The sequence below is a fragment of the Monodelphis domestica genome, chromosome 3, assembly GCF_027887165.1.
Source record: "Monodelphis domestica isolate mMonDom1 chromosome 3, mMonDom1.pri, whole genome shotgun sequence".
NCBI classification, from domain to species: Eukaryota; Metazoa; Chordata; class Mammalia; order Didelphimorphia; family Didelphidae; genus Monodelphis; species Monodelphis domestica.
The window spans coordinates 76,816,266-76,843,273 of NC_077229.1; positions in this window are offsets into that span (position 1 = coordinate 76,816,266).

Genomic DNA, 27,008 nt, shown 5'->3' on the forward strand with positions numbered 1-27,008 from the left:
TTCGATTCATGACAATCCTTTGAATACCAGGAAATCGCAGTCATATACTCTTCCTTCCTCCATGCCTGAGTCAACGTGGAGTCTAGAAGCCCCCAGACTTGTAGCCTAAAGAGATTTAATTACCCCCCAGTTTACTTAGCTTAAAGGTGAAAGCCCCAGGTTTGACCTGGTCACATGAGAGTTTCTCCTTAAGGGAAAGTCCAACTTCACTAGACTCTGGACTAACAATAGACCTTAAAGGAGTTTAAGTGGGATGGCCAATCCCATCAGGTGTTAAGTATCTCTTTGGTCCCAATGGTTTCTCCCCCTAGGCTAAAGTCCTTTACTGGGGTGGTTCAGCCTTTGGCTGGGTCTTTCCCTTTCATGCCCATTGTAAAGCCCCTCACTGTTATTCCTGTTAGGAACTCCTCATTTTCCTTTGTTACCTTGGTAAATCACAGAATGCTTTTAATGCTTTGATACAGTGGAATAGACAATCTTTTGAGGAAGAACTCAATGAAGTAGGTAGAGTGCTGGACCTAGAGTCAGGAATTGTTCATTCTTTCAGTCTTATCTGACTCTTTGTGACTCCCTGGACCATAGTATGCCAATACTGTTCATGAGGTTTTCTTGGCAAAGACACAGAATGCTTTGCCATTTCCTTCTCTGGTGGATTAAGGAAAACAGAGTAAGGAATACCTGAGTTCAAATTCTATTTCTGACAAGCACTAGTTGTGTGGATCTCTAATAAATCAATTAATCTCTCTGCCTTAATTCTTCCTCTCCAAAAATGAGGTGGATGGGCTGAATTTCCTTCCAGCACAAAACCATAGGACCATGGAAGAGTTACTACAATCACTGAGTATCCGTTTCTTAATCTGTAAAACAGGCTTAAGAATGCCTATTATTTACCTCAGAGTTCCTGTGAGGTTCAGTGAGCTAATGGACACAAAGTACTTTCCCAGCTTTAAAAGCACTCCATCATTAGCTGTTCTAGTCTATTCGACTCCATTCTTGCCCCTTTCATTCACTTCTCATAAAGCTTAAAGTTGCAGGATACAAAATAAACCCACATAAATCATCAGCATTTCTATCTATGGCAAACAAAACTCAGTAGCAAGAGTTAAAAAGAGAAACTCCATTTAAAATCACTCTAGATAGAAACACAGAAGAAAAACAACTGCCTGATCATATGGGTTGATGGGGCTATGACTGGGGATTTAGACTCTAAACGATCACCCTGGTGCAAATATCAATAATATGGAAATAGGTCTTGTTCAATGACACATGTAAAACCCAGTGGAAATGTGCATTGGCTATGGGGGAGGAGGGAAAGAACATGAATCATGTAACCATGTAAAAATATTCTAAATGTATTAATTAAATAAAAAATTTTTAATTACAAAAATAAAGCAAAGTTAAAACAAACAAATAAAATCACTCTAGACAATACAAAATACTTGGGTCTCTGTCAAGAGAAACACAGGAATTATATGAACACAATTACAAAATGCTTCTCACACAAATAAAAATTTAAACAATTGGAAAAACATTAATTGCTCATGGGTAGACTGAGATAATATAATAAAAATTATAATCCTACCTAAATTAATTTACTTACTTAATGCCATATCTATCAAACTACCAAAAACTATTTTATAGAACTAGGAAAATAATAACAAAATTCATCTGGAAGAACAAAAGTTAAGAATATCAAGAGAATTAATAAAAAAATGTGAAGGATAGTGGCCTAGTAGTAACAGATCTTAAACTGTGCTATAAAGCAGTGATCATCAAAACAATGTGGTACTTGCTAAGAGATAGAAGGATGGATCAATAGAATAGACCAGGTGTAAATGACCTCAACAATCTTAATGTTTGATAAACCCAAAGATCCCAGCTTTTGGGATAAGAACTTACTATTTGACAAAAACTGCTGGGAAATTTTGAAAACATTGTGGCAAAAAATAGGTTTAGATGAATACTTCACACCCTATAACAAGATAGTAAAAAAATGGGCATATGATCTAAACATAAAGAGTGATATTATAAATAAATTAGGGGAACATAGTTTACCTGTCAGATCTATGGAAAAGGGAAGAATTTATGATCAAACAAGAGATAGAGAACATTACAAGATATAAAATAAACAATTTTGATTATATTGAATTTAAAAGTGTTTGTATAAACAAAGCCAATGCAACAAAGATTAGAAGGGAAGCAATAATCTGGGAAAAAATTTATAATAAATTTCTTTGATAAAGGTCTCATTTCTCAAATATATAAAGAATTAAGTCAAATCTATAAGAATCCAAGTCATTTCCCAATTGATAAATGATCAAAGGATATGAATAGGCAGTTTTCAGATAAAGAAATCACAGCTATCAATAATCATATGAAAAAATACCCTAAATCCCTCTTGATTAGAGAAATGTAAATTAAAACAACTCTGAGATACCCCCTCATATATATCAGATTGGCCAATAAACAAAATGATAAATGTTGGAGGGAAAATGGTAAAATTGGGACACTAATGCATTGCTGGTGGAGTTGTGAACTGATCCAGCCATTCTGAAGGGCAATTTGGAATTATGCCCAATTGATTATAAAATAATGCATTTCTTTTGATGCAGTAATACAACCACTGGGTCTATATCCCAAAGAGATTTTTTTTTAATGGGAAAGGACCTGTTTGTACAAAAATATTTATAGCTGCTCTTTTCATAGTGGCAAAGAATTGGAAACAAAAGGGATGTTTTTCAACTGGGGAATAACTGAGCAAGTTGTGGTATGTGATGATGATGGAAAACTATTGTGCTTGCTGTAAGGAACGATGAACAAGATTTTCAGAAAGATCTGGAAAGACCTATGCAAACTGATGGAGAATGACACAAGCAGAATACAGTAACTGCAATATTGTGGAATAATCAAATATGATAGACTTTGCTACTAATAGCAATACAATGATCCAGGATAATTTTGAGAACTTTTGAAAAAGAATGCTATCCACATATAGACAAAGAATTGTTGGAGTAGAAATATAGAAGAAAACATATGATTTATCCTTTGTTTATTTTGGTATTGTGAATCTTAAAACTGCTCAGACTGTACCTTAGAAGATTTGATTAAGTTTTTCCCCTATTATAACAAGGGAGGTACTTGATCAGTAATGTACTGAGAACTTTTAAAATTACTCCACCCTGCTCAGACAGTGCCTTAGGGGAAGATAAAGTTGTAAACTCCTGATTGAACAATGAAAGTCCCTAACTCATATTTATAGTAAAGCTAGAACCTTAAGCTAGGTCTATTTTTAGATCTAATACAAAAGGGTGTTAAGTACCTATAAAGATTAAATTAATCACTAAAAGGTCAAGCAACTTACAAAAGGCAAGCTTAACAAAAGAGGTGTGAAGTTTTAGTCAACCAAAGAAGATAAGAACTAAAAATGGGCAGTCTGGGGAAAAGTGTCTACTGTGATTTGTAGATATGCAAATTTAGGGGAGGTGACATAAGAGAAAATTTCTTTAAAAAGAGAAGTCATTTCAGGTAAGGAGGATTGAACTCAGTTCAGGAGTTCAGTGGAGGACTGGAGCTTGCTTGATATGATCTTGTGGTGAGTCTGACTGACTGACTCGCTCTCCCTTAGGCTCAGGTCTAGGCCATTTGGCCTAGGCCCTTTCCACTATTTTCTCTTTCTCTCTCTCTCTCTCTTTTCTCTCTCTCTCTCTCTCTCTCTCTCTCTCTCTCTCTCTCTCTCTCTCTCTCTCTCTCTCTCTCTCCTTCCCTTAATTCCTTCATTTGTATTAATTAAAATCTCCATAAAACCCAGCTGATTTGGGTATTTTCATATTTGGGAATTTTCCCATGGCGACCACTTAATTTTAGATTTAAATCAAGACACTAAAAATTAATCTTTACAGTTTTGGCAATTCACAGTCTTGGCAAACCACATTTTCATGGTTACAGTATACATTTTGGAGTTTTGGTTCTAAAAGATTATTCACTTACAAAAATGAATAATATAGAAATATGTTTTGTGTGATAATACATGTCCAACCAGATTTAATCGCTTGCCAGCTCCAGGAAGGGGGGGGGGGACAATGTGGATCATATGATTGTAAAACTTATATGGAAATTTGTTACTAAAATGAATGGAAAACATAAAGAAAAGATTTTTTAAAAGAGAAAAATATAAACGCAAGAAACAACAGAAAGCTATGCACATAAAAGAAGCAATTTTACCATGGAATGCAAAGAAATAAAGTCTGAAATTAATCTTAAAAAATGAAATGCATAAAAATAAATAAATAAGTGTATTTCCTAAAAGCAAACTAAAGCACCTGACTGATAATCCATGAGTATCTCACTTGTTAGAACTGAACAATTACTCCTAGAATTTTTAGGTGAGAATTGGTAGTAAGCTGCTCTCTGGAGACCTGATTTTTTTTTTTTCATGCAATTAGGAGAAGGGGGAATGACCCTGGAGAGATGGGTTGTACATTCTTATGTAGGAACTGGCACCAAGAAATTATTCTGGGTCTTTATTGCTGCTCCTCCGATGAGCATTCTATTCTGGCATTGATGATATATCACCATAGAAAGTAGAAACATCCCATTTAAGACTAATTGATTGAGTCATGATTAGTCATACACTTGAACTTGTTTTGTAATAGAGAGAGGAGACAAAAACAAGAAAGATAGAAGGAATCAGAGCTGAAAGATGCAAATAGAAGAGCTTTGGGCTTGGTTCCCTAGAGATGAATTGTGAAGCTTCCTACAGAAACCACATGATCCAAGTATGGAAAGAGGCAGCAATTGATAGAGGTAGTAGTGCAATTGAGATGGGGTCCTGGAATAATCAGAAGAATTCTGGGACCAAGATTCCTAGATACAGAGGTGGAGATCCTAGACAATGTTGAGTTTCTGAATCAGGCTTTGGAGAGAGAAGAAAAAGAAAGCAGGACAAGATTATACATATAGAGACCACAGCAGCATAAATGAATATAGCATTAAAAGAGAAGATAGCTGGATTCAAATTATTTGCAATGAACAATCTTTATTCCAGAAAAAAAAAATGGATGAGGTATACATCTTTCTTGTTAGATATAGAGGTAGAGAACAATGGGTATAAAATATGGCATATACTATCAGTCAAGGAATAATTGTGATTAAAAAAAATAAAAGAAGAAATAAGAAATAAAAGAAAGAGTGGTTATTCTGGGCAAATTGGAGCCAGAACGGGAAGTAGCGAGGGACACAAACATGATGTAGAGAAGTAAATCCAAATCTTACACCCTCCATTCCCTAACTAGTAGTGTGAGTTATGAAGACTATTCCTAAAATAGGTTCCTGGGAGAGGTAGAATTCCCAGTAGAGGAAAGGTGAATTGTTTTGACTGTTGACAGGCTCTATTGTGAGTTCTTTCTGTTTTGAGCATCTTGTAATATTAAACAAAAATCTATATTTGATACATCATCTGGCCAAATGTTTGCACAGAAGCTGAGGACCCTTTGACTTTTCTGTAGAGATCAAAACACAAGCTATTGTTTGACTTCCCTCCCAGTCTTGGGTGGGCACAGGTGCTAAAGGAAGGATGTTATGTGAGACACACCAGGATGACCCATGTCTGCAAATTCAGACTTTTGTATGAACTTGAGACTGAGATGGGAAATGTTTGAGATTCAAGGGAGAAGTTGGAAGGCAGGACAAGTTTTATGTACGAGTACATGACTTGGCTGTTTTCTCTGGACTATTTTCTCAGGAATTCCCTTGTCTCTTGGTCTGTCATTCCATTCTTTGCCTTCTATGATACCAGTGAGAGAGATAAACTAAGATTCATCCTAGAAAACTCGTGATCACATAAGGATCTGGAACAGTGTGGAAACAGCAAGATGGAACCAGAACTGCAGTGGGCACCAGGCTTAAAATACCTTGATGGGACTGGCAGCTAAAGTAAAAAATCTATTCCAAAATATGATTGAGTGGAGCAATTCCAAACCCTGGTACTTCTATATTTTCTGTATGTGTTTGCAGAGCCAATTCTTGCAATCCCTTCTCCAATCCTCCCTCCCTATGTCCTAAGCAATGAGGTAATCAATGGGAAGCTAAAAGAGGAGTTTAAAGCTCATTTATATTTCCCTTACTGTGTTTTAATAAATTGTGTGACCATTAAAAAATAATCACATGAATGACATCAATTATTTAAAAGCAAAATTTTTAACCCCTTACCTTCCATTTTAGAATCAATATTGCATATTGATTCCAGGGCAGATCACACAGCTAAGAAGTGTCTGAGGCCAGATTTGAAGCCAGGACCTCCCTTCTCTAGGCATGGTTCTCAACTCACTGAACCACCCAGCTGCCCCCCAAAACCACGTTTCCTACTTCAGAGTAGTCTCAGAGCAAAGATAGGAAAAATTAATATTTTAATAATGTTCGAACATATTCCAGGGCATATTCCTGTTTCTGTAGATGCTTAAAAAAAAAAACAACTAAACTAAACACCCTTATCTTCCATCTTAGAATCAATACTAAATATTTCCAAAGCAGAAGAGCCCTAAAGGCTAGGAAATGGGGGTTAAAAGACGTGCTCAGGGTTATACAGATAGGAAGTGTCTGAGGCCATATTTAAACCCAAGACCTCCCATCTCCAGCCCTGGCTCTCTATCCACTGAGATACCTAGCTGCCCTATGAACTACAGATTCTAAAACCAGCTATACTTCATATTACTTTGGAAGAGTTCCAGTAGAGTGGGTAGTTTGTAAATGAGTGCCTTATGGTGATCAATGGGGGAGACTCTCATCATTGGGAAAGCCTTCTGATATAGCAACTGATATAGTGGTCTGAATTTTGATGGATAAAAGCTCCAACATATTCCAAAACTGGTGGTTTAATCCATTATTTAGTTAATTACTGATGAGATAAATTGCTTTTCTGTAGGTTGTAGAAAGCAGGATTTGAACAAATCAGGGAAGAATGATTAGACTTTCTGCAATATCACAACCACCTGCCCTAGCGCTCACAGCACCTGTCAAGCGACTCTGGGCCTGGGTTAAAAATAATTTTGAATTATAAAGACTTAGCTTCCAGCTCATTCTTCAATCTGCTTCACCTCAGCTCCAGCTGCCTTGCCAACCTGTGACTGACTCTAGCCTGAAGCCTGCTCCATGATTAGTGAATTGCTGCCTGGGCACTCCAATCTCTTGAGGATTCCTAGTCATCTTGCACATTTTCCTTCCAGGTCACTCGCAGGCCTTCCCCATGCCACACCAGATGCCCTCTCATCATTCTAATCCCCTTTCCAATTCCCCTTTTTAGAAAGTTTGCTTCTTGAGTGTAGGGACAGTCCTATTTTCTTGGTTTGGTAGGCCTTTTCCCCTACCATGGCTGACACATAAACTCATAATAAAAGTATTGCATGGGGCAGTTAGGTGACTCAGTAGATAAGGAGTCAGGCCTAGGTTTAAATTCGGTCTCATTTCCTAGTTGTGTGACTTTGGGTGAGTCATTTAACCCTAATTTCCTAGTCCTTATAGCTCTTCTGTCTTGGAACTAATACTTTGTTTAAAAAAAAAAAGGAATTTTTAAAAATAGAATAAAAATAAATGATTTCTTACAAATAGAAAAATAAAAAAAATAGAATAAAAATAAATAATCCTTCTTTTTAAAATTTTTTCAGTTACATGTAGAAACAATTTTTGATAATTGTCTTTTGACATTTTAAAATTCAGATTTCCTCCCTCCCTATCCTCCCCTCCTCCCTGAGGTGGTAAATATTCTGATATAGGTTTTGTGAATCTTAAAACTGCTCAGACTCTACCTTGGAACATTTACTATTTTCTCTTACTCTGTCTCTCTCCCTTCCCTTAATTCCTTCATTCATATTAATTAAAATCTCCATAAAACCCAGCTGACTTGGGTATTTCATATTTGGGAATTTTTCCCATGGCAACCACTTATTTTTCATATAAAATCAAGACACTAAAATTATTTTTACAGTTTTGGAAATCCACAGTCTTGAACCTACATTTTCGCAGTCACAGTTTATAGCCATACTTTCATGTAATACATATTTCCATATTGCTCATATCATGATCGAAGACATGTATTACACATACAACAGACATTTCATGAAGGAAAATAATAATTAGTAAGGGTACATGGAGAGGCAAATCATAAATTAACTGGAAATTAAACAATACAATTCTCCAAAATCGGTTAAAGAAAAAAACATAGTAACAATTAATAATTTCATTGAAAAAAATGACAATGATGAGACATCCTTTCAAAATCTATGGGATTCTACCAAAGCAGTTCATATATTAACAAATTAGGGAGGGCAGAGGTCAATGAATTAGACATGCAAATTAAAAAACTAGAAAGTGAAAAAATTAAAAATCCTCAGATGAAGACTAAATTAGAGATCCTAAAAATCAAAGGAGAAATTAATAAAATTGAAAGTCAAAGAACTAGTGATTTAATAAATAAGACTAGAAGCTGGTACTTTGAAAAAACAAATAAAATAGCCAAAGTACTGGTCAATCTAATTTAAAAAAGGAAAGAAAAAACCAAATTGACAGTATCCAAAATGAAAAGGGAGACCTCAACTCTAATGAAGAGGAAATTAAGGCAATCATTAAAAATTATAGTGGAAGTGGAAATGGATTTGAAATCAGACTCCAAGAATTCCTTCTTTGACTGTGGATAGCATCTTCTTCATGAATCCCTTGTGGTTGTCTTAGGACTTTATGTTACTCATAATGATTTAGTCCTTCATAGTTGACCACTGTGAATCTTAAAATTTCTCAGACTTGTGAACCTTAAAAATTCTCAGACTCTACTTCAGAAGATTTTATTAAGCTGAACCAATTTTAAAACAATGAAGGAACTTTGGTCAGGAAGGTGGGAACTCTAACATTACTCCACCCATACTTAGACATATTTTAGGGGAAAATAAAGTTGTAAACTCCTTACTGAACAATGAAAAGTACTCAACCCATACTTAAAGTGAAGCAAGAACCCTTAAGCTAGGTCTATTTTTAGATCTAATACAAAGGGGTGCTAAGTACCTATGAAGATCAAATTAATCAGGCAACTTGCAAAGGACAAGATTAGTCTACTCAGGTGTGAATTACTCAAAAGTTTTAGTCTACTCAGGTGTGAATTAAGAATGGTCAGTCCTTTGGAAAACGTCTACTGTGATTGGTAGATGTGAAAACTTAAGGGAGGTGACATAGGAGAAAATTCTCTTTAAAAGGAGGTCAGAAGGCCTCTGAAAGTTAATTCAGCTTTGGAGCTGAATTGGAGGTCAGGAGTCAGAGAAGGCTGCTGAGACTCTGAACTGAAGTCAGCTTTGGAAGCTGAAGTTAGAGCTCGGACTTGTTGGATTAGCTGGGTCTCTGAACACTAGAGTTTTGCTTGGAAAGATCTTGTGGTGAATGATTAAAGACTGACCTAGTTTTCTCCCTTAAGGAGAAAGGCCTAGGCCATTGGCCCACGCCCTATTTCCTCTTTCTCTCCCTTTCCTTAATTCCTTAATTGTTTTAAAATGGGTTTAGTTTAATAAAATCTTCTGAAGTAGAGTCTGAGAATTTTTAAGATTCACAAGTCTGAAAAATTTTAAGATTCACACCATTATACAATATTTCTGTTACATTGTTGTCCTGGTTCTCTTCACTTCATTTTGCATCAGTTCATATGAGTCTTTCCAGGTTTTCCTAACTCATTCTGGCCATCATTCCTTATGGCACAGTAATATTCTACCACACATAGACCACAGCTTGTAAATCCAATCCCCAATGATGGATAACTCCTTGGTTTCCAATTTTCACCAACACAAAAAGAACTGCTAAAAATATTTTGGTACAGCTATGTCCTCTTCCTTTATTGCTGATCTCTTCAGGGATACAGATCCAGTGGTGTTATTGCTGGATCAAAGGGTATGCATAGTTTTGTGGCTATTAAAGCCTAGTTCTATATTGCTTTCCATAATGGATGTATCATGATCTTTCTTTCTATTACCTATCTACCTACTGTGACCATGAAAAATGTGGGTTTCAAGACTGTAAATTGTCAAAACTGTAAAGATAATTTTTAGTGTCTTGATTTTTATTAAAAATAAGTGGTTGCCATGGGAAAAATTCCCAAATATGAAATACCCAAGTCAGCTGGGTTTTATGGAGATTTTAATTAATACAAATGAAGGAATTAAGGAAAGGGAGAGAGACAGAGTAAGAGGAAATAGTAGAAAAGGTCCTAGGCCAAATGGCCTAGGCCTGAGCCTTAAGAGAGATTAGTCATTCTTTTATCCACTCACCACAAGATTTTGTCCCAAACAAAACTCCAACTAAGTTCAGAGAGAGAACAGTTCCTTTTAAAGAGAAATTTATCTTATGTCACCTCCCCTAAATTTTAACATCTACCAATCACAGTAGACATTTTCCACAGGACTAACCATTCTTAATTCACATCTTCTTTTGTTATCACCTTCCCTGAGTAGACTAAAACTTCACACCTCTTTTGTTAAGCTTGCCTTTTGTAAGTTGCTTGACCTTTTAGTGATTAATTTAACCTTTATAGATACTTAACACCCTTTTGTATTAGATCTAAAAATAGACCTAGCTTAAGGTTCTAGCTTTACTATAAGTATGAGTTAGGGACTTTTCATTGTTCCATCAGGAGTTTACTTACAACTTTATCTTCCCCTAAAGTATGCCTAAGTATAGGTGGAGTAAATTCCAAATATATTCCTGATCAAGTACCTCCATTTTTTAAATGGGGAATAGCTTAATCAAATCTTCTAAGGTATAGTCTGAGCAGTTTAAAGACTCACACTACCTACCTTCTTAGCAATCTATTTATCATGCTATCTATAATTGTTGTTGTTGTTCAATCATGTCCAACAATTCATGTTCTCATTTGGAGTTTTCTTGGCAAAGATACTGGAGTGGTTTGCCTTTTCCTTCTCTAGCTCATTTTACAGATGAAGAATTGAAACAAACAGGGCTAAGTGACTTGTCCAGGGTCACACAGTTAGTAACTGTCTAAGGCTAGATTTGAACTCAGGAATATGAGTCATCCTGACTTCAAGTCTGGTTCTTTAACCACTGTGCCTCCTAGTTGCCTAGCTATCATTTTATTTATTCTATTTGTCTATCATTCTATCTACCTAGATAATAGCTATTAAACAAATACATTATGATACAAAACAAAGTGAATAATTTATAAAAAATATAACTCCAAGCAATGCCATTTGCTTAGAGAGGGTAGAAAAGTGGGTATTGATATCTTGAGTTTTTACAAGTTTAGCTTCAAATTTTTCAAAAATTTCTTTCCCGTTTTCAATTTTTTAAAGTTCTAATATCAATTCAATAATTTATATTTCTCTAGTACTTTAAGTTTTACAAAGTACTTTCCTCGGGGGCAGCTGGGTAGCTCAGTGGCTTGAGAGCCAGGCCTAGAGATGGGAGGTCCTGGGTTCAAATCTGACCTCAGACACTTCCCAACTATGTGACCCTGGGCAAATCACTTGACCCCCATTGCCTAGCCCTTACCACTCTTCTGCCTTGGAGACAATACACAGTATTGATTCCAAGAAGGAAGGTAAGGGTTTAAAAAACAAACAAACAAAAAACAAAAAGTACTTTCCTCACAACAGACCTATATTAGATATATAGGATATATGTAAAGATAAAAGAATGAATGTTATTTTTAAAAACATATTATTTGTTTTTTTACATTCATTTTTTAAAATTTAAATTTCAAATTCTCTCCTTCCTTCCAGCCCTATTCCTACCTATTGAAAATCCAATTATACATATCAAGCAATGCAAAACAAGATAAATATTTTTATCTTTATTTTACAGGTGAGGAAAATGAGACCTAGAGAGGCAAAGTCTCTCACCCAAGGTCAAATAGCAAGGAAGTATCAAAGTTGGAAATCTAATCCAACTTACTCATGACTCGAAGTCCAATGTTTTTCCCATCCATCTCTATAGCTTTCATAAACACAAATATCTCAATAAATTATTTAAGTGAAAAAAATTAGGATACATGTCAAACCATAAATTCAAAATTATTTGTAGCACATTTTAAAATTATATATATATATAATATATTTAAAATACTTACCTGTCTTCAAATCAATATTATATATCAGTTGCAAATTGTGCATCGGCTATGGGGGGTGGGGTGGGGAAGGGAGGAGTGGAGGGAAAGAACATGAATCATGTAACTGTGGGAAAATATTCTAAATTAATTAAATAAAAATTTTCAACTAAAAATAAGTAAAGGAAGACAAACAAATAAACAAAGAAATGGATAAATAAATATCAGTTCCAAGACAGAAGAGTGGTAAGGACTAGGCAATGAGGGTTAAGTGACTTGCCCAGGGTCACACAGCTAGGAAGGGTCTGAGTACCTCCCCTCATTGAGCCATTTATATATCTATTCATTTTAAGGGTGTTTGGGGGTATTCAGGAAGACTAGCACTTCTGACATGAGGTTTTGTCATGCCTTTTTCAGGTCTATTCATCCACCTTTGGCATCCACCTACCGCTTAGCTCTTGCCTGGGGCTCCAAGAAGTGTACCATGCACAGTAATCACCCTGGTAAAAGCATCTAGACAAACTGGCTAAACCAGGTTGAAGGTAACTGACAGGCCTCCAACTTGTCAGCGAGTTAGACCGATGTACTCCAAGCATGTGGAAACTTCCCTCAGCAGAATGGATAGATAAGAATGATTTTTTTTTTCTCAATATCTAAGAAGGTGGCTGAAGCAGGCATCAGAGAGAGGTTAGAACCTGGTCAGATGCTGAAGAAACCATAGCAACCTGAGCCATCACAAGTCTTCCTAACTTCTATCTTGTCAATGGACTTCAATGACTCTGGGAGAGAGAGAGAGAGAGAGAGAGAGAGAGAGAGAGAGAGAGAGAGACAGACAGACAGACAGACAGACAGACAGACAGACAGAGACAGAGACAGAGACAGAGACAGAGAGACAGAGAGAACGAGAGAGACACAGAGAGAGACAGAGACAGAGAGAACGAGAGAGACAGAGAGACAGACAGAGAGAGAGACAGAGAGAAAGAGAGACAGACAGAGACAGAGAGAGAGAGGGAGAGGGAGAGAGAGACAGAGAGAGAGAAACAGAGAGAGAGACAGAGAGAGAGAGACAGAGACACAGAGAGAGACAGAGAGACACAGAGAGAGAGAGAGACAGACAGAGAGAGACAGAGAGAACGAGAGAGAGACAGAGAGACAGACAGAGAAAGAGACAGAGAGACAGACAGAGAGAGACAGAGAAAGAGACAGAGAGACAGAGAGACAGACAGAGAGAGACAGAGAGAAAGAGAGACAGACAGAGACAGAGAGAGAGAGGGAGAGGGAGAGGGAGAGAGAGAGACAGAGAGAGAGAAACAGAGAGAGAGACAGAGAGAGAGAGACAGAGACACAGAGAGAGACAGAGAGACAGAGACAGAGAGACAGAGAGAAAGAGAGACAGAGAGAGACAGAGAGAGAGAGAGAGAAAGAGAGAGAGGCAGAGACAGAGAGAGACAGAGAGAGAGAGACAGAGACAGAGAGTGGGAGAGAAAGAGAGAGGCTAATGACTTTGTTCAACCTTGCCTCACTGAAAGCCAATTCATGCTCATGCTAAGATATCACCCCTTAATATCACTTGGTGTTCTTCAAAAGGAAAGGTGAGGGGGCAGCTGGGTAGCTCAGTGGATTGAGAGCCAGGCCTAGGGATGGGAGGTCCTGGGTTCAAATCTGACCTCAGACACTTCCCAGCTGTGTGACTCTGGACAAGTCACTTGACCTCCATTGCCCAGCCCTTGCCACTCTTCTGCCTTGGAACCAATACACAGTGTTGACTCCAAGATGGAAGGTAAGGGTTTAAAAAAAAAAGAAAGAAAACGTCAGTAGAATGAACAATATGGAACTATATTTTGAGTGATAATACCTGTATAACCCAGTGAAACTGTCAACTCCAGGAAGCAGGGAAGGAAGAGGGGAGGGAGATGATCATGAATCATATAACCATGGAAAACTTACGCGTAGATTTGTTATTGGAATAAAATAAAGACAAAAACACAGTAAAAAATAAAAAGCGCCAAAAACAAAGAAATGACAAAATAAAATAAAAAATAAACCATCAGCAGAGTCTTGTTCAGGGAATAATAATAGCAAAGAGGCCAGTGTCACTGGATCACAGCATAGGTGAATGAGAGGAATGTGAAGGAAGACTGTCTAGGTGGAAAGGGAGAAGATGAATGAAGGATTTTCTATATTCATAATAATAACAATAATATTCCATTTGCTTCCATATCCCCAGGAACATCACCTCACTTTCCTTTAGTGATTTCCATTTTACAAAGCATTTTTTTCACAACCACCCCTTGTGGCTTCCCTGTTTCACTTCAATTTTCAAATAAAGTCTCCCCTTTTACAAGAAGCCTTTCCTGATCTGCCTTAATGCTGCTGCCTTCCAACTGGGACTCCATCAGATTATCTTTTATTGTTCTTGTTTGTACAGCTGTTTGCGTGTTATTCCCCACCCCAGTGGGAACTATTTGAGGTCAGGGTTCGTTTTTTGACCTTTCTCTGTATTCCCAGCATTTACTCTAGTGCCTGGCACATAATTAGCACTTAATAAATGCTAACTGATAAGTAGTACAGTGGATAGAGAGCTAGGCTGGAGACAGGAGGTCTGGGATTCAAATATGACCTCAGGTACTTCTTAGCTGCGTGATCCTATGCAAGTCACTTAACCTCATTTGCCTAACCCTTACCTTACCTTAGCCTTGGAACTAAGACTTAGTATTGATTCTAAGACAGAAAGTAAGTTTTAAGAGCTAGCTGAATGATTGGCAAGTAGTATTATCCCCATTTTCCACATGATAAAACTGAGGTTCGGAGTGAAGTGGCTGGTCCATTGTCATATAGCTAGCAAATGCTGGGTTATCAAATCTCTTACCTTCTGTCTTAGAATCAATACTGGATATTGGCAGAAGAGTGGTAAGGGCTAGGCAATGGGGGTCAAGTGACTTGCCCAGGGTCACACATCTGGGAAATGGCTGAGGCCAGATTTGAACCCAGGACCTCCCATCTCTAGGCCTGGCTCTCCATCCACTGAGCCACCCAGCTGCCTCCTAGACCTTTCTGATACAGGTTTTGTATTACCTATATCCCTGTGCCTTTTCAAAGAGTATTTAGACTAGAAAGCTCATTAGCTATGTGATTTGGGGCAAATATCTTCACCTCTCTCAGGCTATTTCTTCATCTATAAAATAGGACAAGAACACTTACCTCTCAGGGTTGCTGGGAGAATTGGGGCAACTAGGTGGCTTAATGGATAGAGCATCAGGCCTGGAGATGGGAGGTCCTGGGTTCAAATTCAGCCTCAGACACTTCCCAGCTGTGTGACTCTGGGCAAGTCACTTAACCCCAATTGCCTAGCACTTACCACTCTTCTGCCTTGGAACCAAAACTTAATATCAGCTCTAAGACAGAAGGTAAGGGTTTTAATAAAATAATAATATTTGTTAAGTGATGCTGTATACATGCTGCTATTGCTGTTGTTAATAATATTTTCAAGGAGTTTGGTCTCCTGGAGGTGAAAAATCTGTACAAGATCATAGGATCAGGCATAGTCAACACCTGGGAGACTCCTTAGAACTGAGGTGGAAATGACCAGAGAGTGGAGGAGAACATCTCCACGACATCAGAGAAAGGTGGCTTTTGCTCCATAGAACATGTAACACAAAGGAGCTTAAGCATGAATTCAGGGAAAGCCACCCTGGTAACCAGACTCCCCAGAGTTATGCCACTCTCTCCCAGCATCTCAGCTGGCTCCCTCATTTGTTCTCCTGCCAAGACAATCAGCTTGGGAGAAAGAAGCAGAAGATGCTCATATTTTCCTTAGAGCAATTGTCTGTATTACTTAGTCAACAAATATTTTATGAATTTATTAGGAAGAAAGGAAACAAACATTTATTAAACACTTACAGTATACCAGGTCCTTTGCTTAGCACTTTACAAATATGATCTCATTTGATCCTCCAGCAATGCTGGAAAGAAGATGCTATTACTGTTACAGTAGGGTCCTGTATCCCCAAATGCTCCATATAAGGAGCATCTGTTGACTTCCATATATATATATATGCTTTCTCTCTCTTTCTCTGTTCTCTCTCTCTCTCTCTCTCTCTGTCTCTCTCTGTCTTTTCTCTCTCTCCCTTACTGTGTGTGTGTGTGTCTCTCTCTCTCTCTCTGTTCCCTCTCTCTCATATATATATATGCTCTCTCTCTCTCTCTCTCTCTCTCTCTCTCTCTCTCTCTCTCTGTCTCTGTCTTTTCTCTCTCTCTCATATATATATATATGCTTTCTCTCTCTCTGTCCCCTCTCTCTGTTCTCTCTCTCTCTCTCTCTCTGTCCCCTCTCTGTCTCTGTCTTTTCTCTCTCTCATATATATATATATATATATATGCTTTCTCTCTCTCTGTTCTCTCTCTCTCTCTCTCTCTCTCTCTCTCTCTCTCTCTCTCTCTCTCTCTCTGTCCCCTCTCTGTCTCTGTCTTTTCTCTCTCTCATATATATATATATATGCTTTCTCTCTCTCTGTCCCCTCTCTCTCTGTTCTCTCTCTCTCTCTCTCTGTCCTCTCTCTCTGTCTCTGTCTTTTCTCTCTCTCTCATATATATATATATATATATATGCTTTCTCTCTCTCTGTCCCCTCTCTCTGTTCTCTCTCTCTCTCTCTCTCTCTCTCTCTGTCCCCTCTCTGTCTCTGTCTTTTCTCTCTCTCATATATATATATATATATATATATATATGCTTTCTCTCTCTCTGTCCCCTCTCTCTCTGTTCTCTCTCTCTCTCTCTCTGTCCCCTCTCTGTCTCTGTCTTTTCTCTCTCTCATATATATATATATATATATATATATATATATATATATATATATATATGCTTTCTCTCTCTCTGTCCCTTCTCTCTCTGTTCTCTCTCTCTCTCTCTCTGTCCCCTCTCTCTCTGTCTCTGTCTTTTCTCTCTCTCATATATATATATATATGTAAATATATATATATATGCTTTCTCTCTCTCTCTCCCCCCCCTCTCTGTGTCTCCCTCTCTCTCTGTGTCTTTTCTCTCTCTCCCTTACTCTCTCTCTGTCTCTCTCTGTCTCTGTCTCTATCTCTGTCTCTGTCTCTCTCTCTCCTCTTGCCCCTCAGTGAAGTACTCCACAGCCTCCCATCCCTCCATTACAAAGAAAAAAGGAAAAGTAGAAGCAGAAGAGACAGCCCAGGGAATAGATTGCTACCACTGACAGACTTCTGGTATTTTTCAGGCATACCTCCTGCACTTTAGGTTGACCAAAGATAACTGAAACTGAGGAAAGTGAAACCTCGGATAAGGGGACCCTGCTCTATTCTCATTTTATCATTGAGGAAATTGAGGCAGACAGGTAAATTAAATTTTTTAAAAAATATTTGTATTTTTTCCAGATAACATTGATACAGTTGTTAATATTCATTTTCAGACATTTTATAATCCATGTTCTCTCTCTCCCTCCCAAGAAGACAGGTAATATGATATAGATTGTACACACACACACACATACACACACACACATTTATATTTTTTTTTCCTAAACCCTTTCCTTCCATCTTGGAATTAATACAGTGTAATAGTTCCAAGGGAGGAGTTTGGTAAGGGCTAGGCAATGAGAGTTAAATAACTTGCCCAGGGTCACACAGGTAGTAAATGTCTGAAGACAGATTAGAACTCGGGATCTCTGGGCCTGGCTCTCAATCCACTCAGCCACATAGATGCCCCCTATTTTTCTATGTTTGTCATGTTGTGAGGCAAAAGATATTGCTTCTACTAGGGAAAAATTTGTGGAAAAAATAAAATGAAGAATGGTATGTTTTGATCTGCACTTGGATTCTTGTCTGTTCCTTCTATAGGGGTGGATATCCCTTTTCATCATGAATCCCTTGAAGTTGTCCTGGATCCTTATTTTATTGATAATAACTAAGTCATTCACAGTTATAAATTTTTCATTTGAGGAATTTGTCAATTGAGGAATGCTTTGTATTCTCATTTCTCTATATATTTGAGCAACGAAGCCTTTGACAGACTCTTGCAATAAAGATTCCCCCCCCCCAATTTATTGTTTGCCTTTTAATATTGGTTGTATTGACTTTATTGTGTAAAGTAATTTTTAACTTAATGTAGTCAAAGTTATCTATTTTATATTTCATTATATCCTCTATGTCTTGTTTTGACCTAAATTCTTCCTTTATCCATAGGTTTGACAGGTAAACTATTTTGTGTTCCTCTAATTTGTTTATGGTATCACTGTTTCTAAATCATGTATCCATTTTGACTTTACCTTGTATATGGTGGTAGGTGTTGTTCTATGTCTAATTTCTGCCATACTGTTTTCCAGTGTTCCAGAAATTTTTTTTCAATGGTGAATTCTTCCAAAAACTTTTGTCTTTGCATTTGTTAAATACTAGGTTACTATAGTCATTTACCAATGTGTGTTGAGTACTGTAAATCTTGAAATTTCTTAGACTTGTGAATGTTAAAAATTTCCACATTATGGAATCCTCCATTGGAGCAAATTCCCTACTGGAAACATTCTCCATTTTGATGTGAGAACTCGCCATGATCAGAAATGGGAGGACCTCTACTCCACCCGTACTTAAGACTGCTTTAGGGGAGAAAACTCCTTGCTAAACAATGAAAGTACTTGGACCCATGCTTATAATAAGGCAAGGAGTTCTTTGAGCCATGCCTGTTTTTTAGAATTGATACAATGGGATGCTAGGTACCTAAAAAGGTTGGGCAAGTTTTCTCTTAATGAGATTAGTCGACTCAGCTGTGTTTTCTCTGGTTCAGACTTACTGAGGGGATTAGTCGACTTAGCAGCAATTCATATGGGCTGTCCATTTAGAAAACATCTATGGTGATTGGTAGATGGAAGAACTTAGGGGAGGTGACATAGGAAAAAAACCTCCTATATAAGAAAAGGAATCTCTTGAGCAAGGGATCCTTGGAGGCTTGGAGATCCTTGGAGATAGATCCTTTTGGAGGAGGCTTTTGAAGGCTTTGAAGGAGATTCTTTTGGAGATCACTTGAGAAGGAGCTCTTGGAGGAATTCTCTAAGGAGGTCTCTCAAGGGAGGCTGACTCTGGCTGGAACTCCCTCTGGGGAGACTCTGTCCCTCTGAATCCCTTACTTGGACAATCTTATGGTAAGTGATAACTGACTGGTTTCTCTCTTAAGGCTTAGGCCTGGGTTAGCCAGGCCTGCCCTGGGCTGACCTATTCATTTCTCATTAATTCCTTTTCTCTCTCCTTCTCCTTTTCTTTAAGTCCTCATTGTATTATTAATTAAATTCTCTATAAAACCCAGTTGACTTGGGCATATTCATAATTTGGGAATATATTCCCTGGCGACCACCTCATATTTGATTTAAAAACCAAGACACTGTAGTGAAACATATTTTCTGAGGTCAAATTTACTCACCCTCTCTTATATCTATCACAATTTATATCTTCCACTATTTTAACTCACTACAGTTTACAACATCAACCATTTTAATTATTACAGTTTAAGCCAAACAACTATTTTAAATCTTACAGTACCTAGTTTATTACAATGATCCGCCCCTCTATTTCTTAACCAGTATGCTATTGTTTTGATGGTTGCTGCTTTATAGTATAGTCTGAGATTCAGTACAGTTAAATCACCTTCCTTCATTAAAAAATAATAATTCCCTTGATATTCTAGGTTTTGTTTTTTCAGATAAATTTTGTTATTTTTTCTATATTCATGAATTTTAAGGTAGTTTCATTGGTATGACACTGAATGAGTAAATTAATTTAGGTAGAATTATAATTTTGTCATATTGACTTAGCCTAACTGAGCACATACTTAAGGATTAAGTATCTAGGAGGATGACCTATGATAGACATGTGCTAGAAAATGACAAATCAGAAACAGACTCTTGGGCTGTCCTAAGTCAAGCTTAAGCTACCATTGGTATAGCTGAGACAAAGGAAAGTGATATAAAACCTTCTATATATTTAGCATCACTTCCTCTTTCCAGCCTCTTTTGCAGTGGAGAGGTGGCTGGCGGCAGCATGCTGAGCCTTTTGGCATCTTGGCGTGGCGGCAGCTATTGTCCGGTTTAGTGGTGAGTTTCCCTTGATACCATACTGGAGGAAGCCTAGTAACCTAGTTCAGGTGTGGCATCTTCTTTGAGCTCTCTCAGAATTTAGGCTGATTTTTCCTCCTTTACCTTCCAAACACTATCCACTTAGAAGCCTCTAATCTTCTTCAGAAACCTTGTGGCAGAGGACTTTGAACTCCCCCTGGCACAGGCCAGGTGGGTGAAATCCCATACCCTTTTCTACTTTCTTCTCCTTGATCTCTTCCCTCTATATTGACTAAACCACCATAGATTTCCAAACTGACTTGGGTATTTTATTTGGGATATCCCCTGGTGACCAAAAATCAAACTTAGTTTAGGTCACGACCCTAAAGTATCCTTACATTGTGATATGTATTTTGTTGTAAGATTGTTATACCATTAGGGATTTTGGTCTAAAGTTTTCTTTCTGCTTTTGTTCTTCCTGGTTTAGGTATAAACATCATATTTGTGTCATAAAAGGAATTTGATAGAGTTTCTTCTTCAGATATTTTCTCAAATAGTTTATGTTGTATTGGAATGAATTATTCTTTAAATATTTGGAAGAGTTCATTTGTAAATACATGTGGTCTTGTGACTTTCTTACGGAATTAGTTGATAGCTTATTCAATTTGTTTCTGTGAGATGAGATTATTTAAGTATTCTAATTCTTCTATTAGTCTGGGGAATTTACATTTTGTTAAGTACTCATCTATTTTACTTAGATTATCAGATTTATTGACATATAATTGGGCAAAATAATTCCTAATAATTGCTTTAATTTCCACTTTCATTGATTGTAGTTTCACTCTTTTAATTTTTAATACTGGTAATTTGGTTTTCTTTTTTTTAAAATCAATTTAATCAATGATTTATCTATTTTATTAGCTTTTTTCACAAAACTAACTCCATAGCTTATTTATTAGTTTAATAGTTTTCTTAAATTCAATTTTACTAATCTCTCCTTTGATTTTTAGTATTTCTAATTTGATATTTAGTTGGGAGTTTTTCATTTTTTCTTTTTCAAATTTTTTTAGTTGCATGTCCAATTCTTTGATTTATTCTTTTTCTGTTTTATTCATATAAGCATTTAGAGATATAAATTCCCCCCTAAGCATTGCTCTGACTGTATCCTGGTCATAATGTATTTGGCTATGTTGTCTCTTTGTTGTCATTAGATTCAATGAAATAATTTACTATTTCTATGAATTGTTCTTTGATTCATTCATTCGTTAAGATAAAGTTAGTTTCCAAATAATTTTTAGTCTTTTTTGTTCTTTAGACATTAATTCAGTGAAATTGTTATAGAATTATATTCTGAAAAGGATGCACTTAATATTTCTGCTTTTATGCATTTGGTTGTGAGGCTTTTATGTCCTATTATATGATCAGTTTTTATGAAGGCACCATGAATTGCTGAGAAAATGTATATTTCTTTCTATTTCTGTTCAATTTTCTCTAGAGGTCTATCAAGTCTAACTTTTCTAAAATTCTATTCACCTCCTTAATTTCTTTCTTGTTTATTTTTTGGTTTGGTTTATATAATTCTAAAGATTAATGTCCCCTTAATTTCACCTTTAGGAATTTTGATGCTATGCCATTTGGTGCACATATGTTTAATAATGATATTACTTCTGTTGAAATTAAAATTCTCTACAGACTGTATTTTAACTTATAATTATTTATTAAAAATAAAGGTCTCAGGTCAGAGAAAGAAAAGGCCTTTAGTCATGTGTGACAGGCAGTTCCCTTATCAAACATCCTCCAAGAGCCTAGAAGCTGAACCCACACACACCTTCTTGCTCTTGATTCTTAGCCAAAAAACCACTCCCTCCTCTCCCTACTAGAATGTAGTGGAATTCCTTTCCAAGTTCCTCTTATTAGAGAATTCCAACCTTATTCTGGGGAAGGAGTCAGTCTTCTGGATACCAGGGAAGCAGGAGAGGCACGAAATAAGAGTTTTTTGAATGCCAGGAGTCACCTTTAGAATGGCTGCAGAGTGTTCATGCTTCCCACTATTTTTCCTTTATCCCACTATCTTTAGTTTATTGACAGATAAGCAACAGGTTTTGTTTGTTCTTAATTCAGTCAGAGGGTGGGATGAATTGCAAAGTAATTCAATCAGAGAGTAATTGCAAACAATATAAAAACTTATCCTTTTTAAAAACCAAAGCTGAGTTGTGAATTGATCCAACCATTCTGGAGGGCAATTTGGAACTATGCCCAAAGGGTGATAAAAGACTGTCTGCCCTTTGATCCAGCCATAGCACTGCTGGGTTTGTACCCCAAAGAGATAATAAGGAAAAAGACATGTACAAGAATATTCATAGCTGCACTCTTTGTGGTGGCCAAAAATTGGAAAATAAGGGGATGCCCTTCAATTGGGGAATGACTGAACAAATTGTGGTACATGTTGGTGATGGAATACTATTGTGCTCAAAGGAATAATAAAGTGGAGGAATTCCATGGAGACTGGAATAACCTCCAGGAATTGATGCAGAGTGAGAGGAGCAGAACCAGGAGAATATGGTACACAGAGACTGATACACTGTGGTACAATCGAAGGTAATGGACTTCTCCATTAGGGTCAATGCAATGTCCCTGAACAACTTGCAGGGATCTAAAAAAAACTATCCACAAGCAGAGGATAAACTGTGGGAGTAAAAACACCGAGGAAAAGCAACTGCTTGACTACAGGAACTGAGGGGATATGACGGAGGAGAGACTCTAAATGAGTACTCTAATGCAAATACCAACAACAGGGAAATGGGTTCGAATCAAGAACACATGTGATACCCAGTGGAATCATGCGTGGGCTATGGGAGAGGTGGTGGGAGGGGGGTGGGCGGAGGAAAAGAAAATGATCATTGTTTCCAATGAATAATGTTTGTAAATGACCAAATAAAATAATGTTAAAAAAAAAAGCTAATCTTGGTCCAAAGAAAAGGGTATAGGCTAGTGTTAAAATTTCACACTCCAGCATCTACAGTTCCTTTTTTTATCAATATGTAATTTCCTCCCTTTCCTCTTGGGAAAGGGAATTATTTATTCTCTTTGTCTTTTTTGAGTTAACACTAGTGAAAGGTAATTCTTTATTCTCTTTGTCTATTTTGAATTAATACTTGGTTAAGATTAACTTAAGGACCCCTACTTAGTACTTCACCAGACACTAAGTAAGAGTGTTCACAAGTCATTTTCTAAAGTGGGTAACAACTCAATCAGTCAGGAAATTGTGAATCCTTTTGATAAGAGTTTACACCTCCAGAGTATGAGAAGTGGATCCTGCAATACACTGGCCCCCTGGGCAGTGGTAGACAATTTGAAAGCTGTGATTGGCCCCTGTGAAGAGGGGAAGGGACAAGAAGTCACTATAAAATCCCTGAATTTCTGGGGCTAGAGGGGGCTTCAGGAATTGTCCTCAACAGGCCATCTTCAGTTCTTTTTTTTTTTTTATAAATAATATTTTATTTGATCATTTCCAAGCATTATTCATTAAAGACAAAGATCATTTTCTTTTCCTCCCCCCACCCCCCATAGCCTACGCGTGATTCCACTGGGTGTCACATGTGTTCTTGATTCGAACCCATTTCCATGTTGTTAATATTTGCATTAGAGTTTCGTTTAGAGTCTCTCCTCTGTCATGTCCCCTCAACTGCTGTATTCAGGCAGTTGCTTTTCCTCGGTGTTTCCACTCCCATAGTTTATCCTTTGCTTATGAATAGTGTTTTTTTCTCCTAGATCCCTGCAGATTGTTCAGGGATATTACACTGCCACTAATGGAGAAGTCCATTACCTTCGATTGTACCACAGTGTATCAGTCTCTGTGTACAATGTTTTCCTGGTTCTGCTCCTCTCGCTCTGCATCACTTCCTGGAGGTTGTTCCAGTCTCCATGGAATTCCTCCACTTTATTATTCCTTTTAGCACAATAGTATTCCATCACCAACATTCTTTTGTCGCCCCTTGGGCATAGTTCCAAATTGCCCTCCAGAATGGTTGGATCAGTTCACAACTCCACCAGCAATGAATTAGTGTCCCTACTTTGCCACATCCCCTCCAGCATTCATTATTTTCCTTTGCTATCATGCTAGCCAGTCTGCTTGGTGTGAAGTGATACCTCAGAGTTGTTTTTATTTGCATCTCTCTGATTATAAGAGATGTAGAGCACTTCTTCATGTGCTTATTAATAGTTTTGATTTCTTTATCTGAGAACTGCCTATCCATGTCCCTTGCCCATTTATCAATTGGAGAATGGCTTGATTTTTTGTACAATTGATTTAGCTCTTTATAAATTTGAGTAATTAAACCTTTCTCAGAGGTTTCTATGAAGAATTTTTCCTAATTTGTTGTTTTCCTTCTGATTTTAGTTACATTGGTTTTGTTTGTACAAAAGCTTTTTAATTTGATGTAGTCAAAATTATTTATTTTACATTTTGTGATTCTTTCTATGTCTTGTTTGGTTTTAAAGTCTTTCCCCTCCCAAAGGTCTGACATGTATACTATTCAGTGTTTACCCAATTTACTTATGGTTTCCTTCTTTATGTTTAAGTCATTCACCCATTTTGAATTTATCTTGGTGTAGGGCCATCTTCAGTTCTAACTGTCTTGGAGAGAACTTGGGTGAGTGAATAGCTGGTTTTCCTTTCCTGACTTCTATAGAGAGATTAATTCTGGTCAAGGGTTAACAAGTTGTGCTGGGCTGAGTCAAGCACCAGAGTAATATTTAGTGTGATAGGCTAAATATCTTCTCTACCCTCTTTTTGTATTTCTCAACTTTCACTCTCTCCACCTATTTTGTAAATAAAAACTATTGAAAGTCATTTTGACTTGAGCTATAATTTAAATGGGCAACCACAATATTATTTATAATTTTCATATATTTTAGTCAAACCCTTAATTTAATTCCATACATTTTTATTAGATCAATTTTCACTTTTGTTTTGTCTGAGATCATAATTGCTACTCCTTTTTTTAACTTTAGCTGAAGTCAGCCCTTTACCTTTACTCTGTATGCTCCTCCCTGCTTTAAAGGAGTTTCTTGTAGACAATATACTGTGGAATTCTGATTTTTAATCCACTCTGCTATCGTCTTCCTTTTTATTAGTAAGTTCATCCCACTCACATAACACTTATAATGACTAACTGTGTTTCCCTCCATCTTATTTTCTCTCTGTTTCTCTCCTTTCAGCTTTTCCCTGTTCACAAATATTTTTGCTTCTGTTCACTATCATCCTTGAATGCCCCCTTCCTTCTCATCTGTTTCTCCCCCCTTTCTTGTTACCCCTCTCCACAATGTTTGAATTTTTTTTTAATTTTAATTTTTTGCTTGCAATATTTTCTCCTTGGCTTGGAAGTTCTGGAATTTGGCTATAATAATCCTGGAATTCTTAAATTTGGAATTCCTTGGGATCTGTGAGCAATATGGTGTCCATATTTTGATAAGATCATGATCATGGCTTTCAGGCAATCCAATGATTCTTAGATTATTTTTTTCTAGGTCTATTTCCCAGGTAAGTTGTTTTTCTTGTGAGATTTCAGATTTTCTTTTTTTTTGTTTTGTTTTATTGTTTCCTGCTACCTTATAAAGCTCTATAAAGCTTAATTTTTATGGAGCCATTTTCTTCTTTGGGACTTTGTATGTCCTTTCCTATGGAGTTATTTTCCTATTTTAATTATTGTATTTATTTTTTTTTAGAAAACTATTTTCTTCAGTAAGTTTTTGTTCTAACTTTTTTCCCTATCATTTTCTCTTCTAATTTTTCTTTATTTATTATTATGTCTTTTATTATTTTTTTATAATTCTTTTTGGGAGCTTTTCTAGGAGTTCATTTTGGGCTTGACATTCTTTCATATTTTCCTTTGAGGCTTCACACATTTTCATTTTTGTATTGCTGTCCTCTTCTGAGGACATTTTGGTCATATTTGTTGCTGAAAATTTTTTTCTATTATTGGGCTTTTTCTGTCTTTTGCTCATTTGGGGGTGTATTTTTTCACTAGATTTTTGTCTATATGCTAAAGCTTAGCTCTGTTGCCTAATTGGCCTGCTTGTGGAGGTCTGCAGCTATTCAGTTCAGATGATGTTTGCACTGGGTCATGTTAGATTCTGTCCAGTCTCACTGATCCTCATCTTTGTTGGACCAAGTTCCTCCTAATGCCACCCATTTTGTATTGCATTGGTTTCTGCTCTTCTCCTGCTGAAGCTGGACAGAACTGACTGTTCTCTTTCCCTTACTGCTTGCATTGTATTATGTCTGAGTTCCACTGAGGTTAGTTCAGAGCTTTCTTTTCACACTCCGCTGATATCAGTGCTCCTTCCTGTTTCTCCACATTTTTCTTGGCCAGATCACTGCTTCATCCCTTCTTCTGTTTTTTTTTTTCTGCTGCTCCAGGATGTATTTTGAGGTGGTGGTGGTGGTGGTGGTGGTGGTGGTGGTGTGTGTGTGTGTGTGTGTGTGTGTGTGTGTGTGTGCGCACGTGTGCAGATAAAGGTAACTTGACTTAACCAGGGTTATGGTAAGTATCTGAGGTTGATATGACCTCAGGTCTTCCTGACTCCAGGCTCAGTACTCTATCCATTGATAGATAGATGATAACTTAGCTGTCTCTAATAGCAGCATGGGCAAATTACTTGAGCAATTTGAGATAGTTTCTTCATCTGTAAAATGAAAATACTAATGCCTATCTTCAGCTTAAAAGGGATAATTTATGTAAAATGCTATTATATAATGCTATATAATATCAGTTAATATTAAGATTCATATTTTAGAGGAGTATTCATATCTTAGAATAACACCTCCTATTTGTTTAATGCTTGACAATTTACAAAATGATT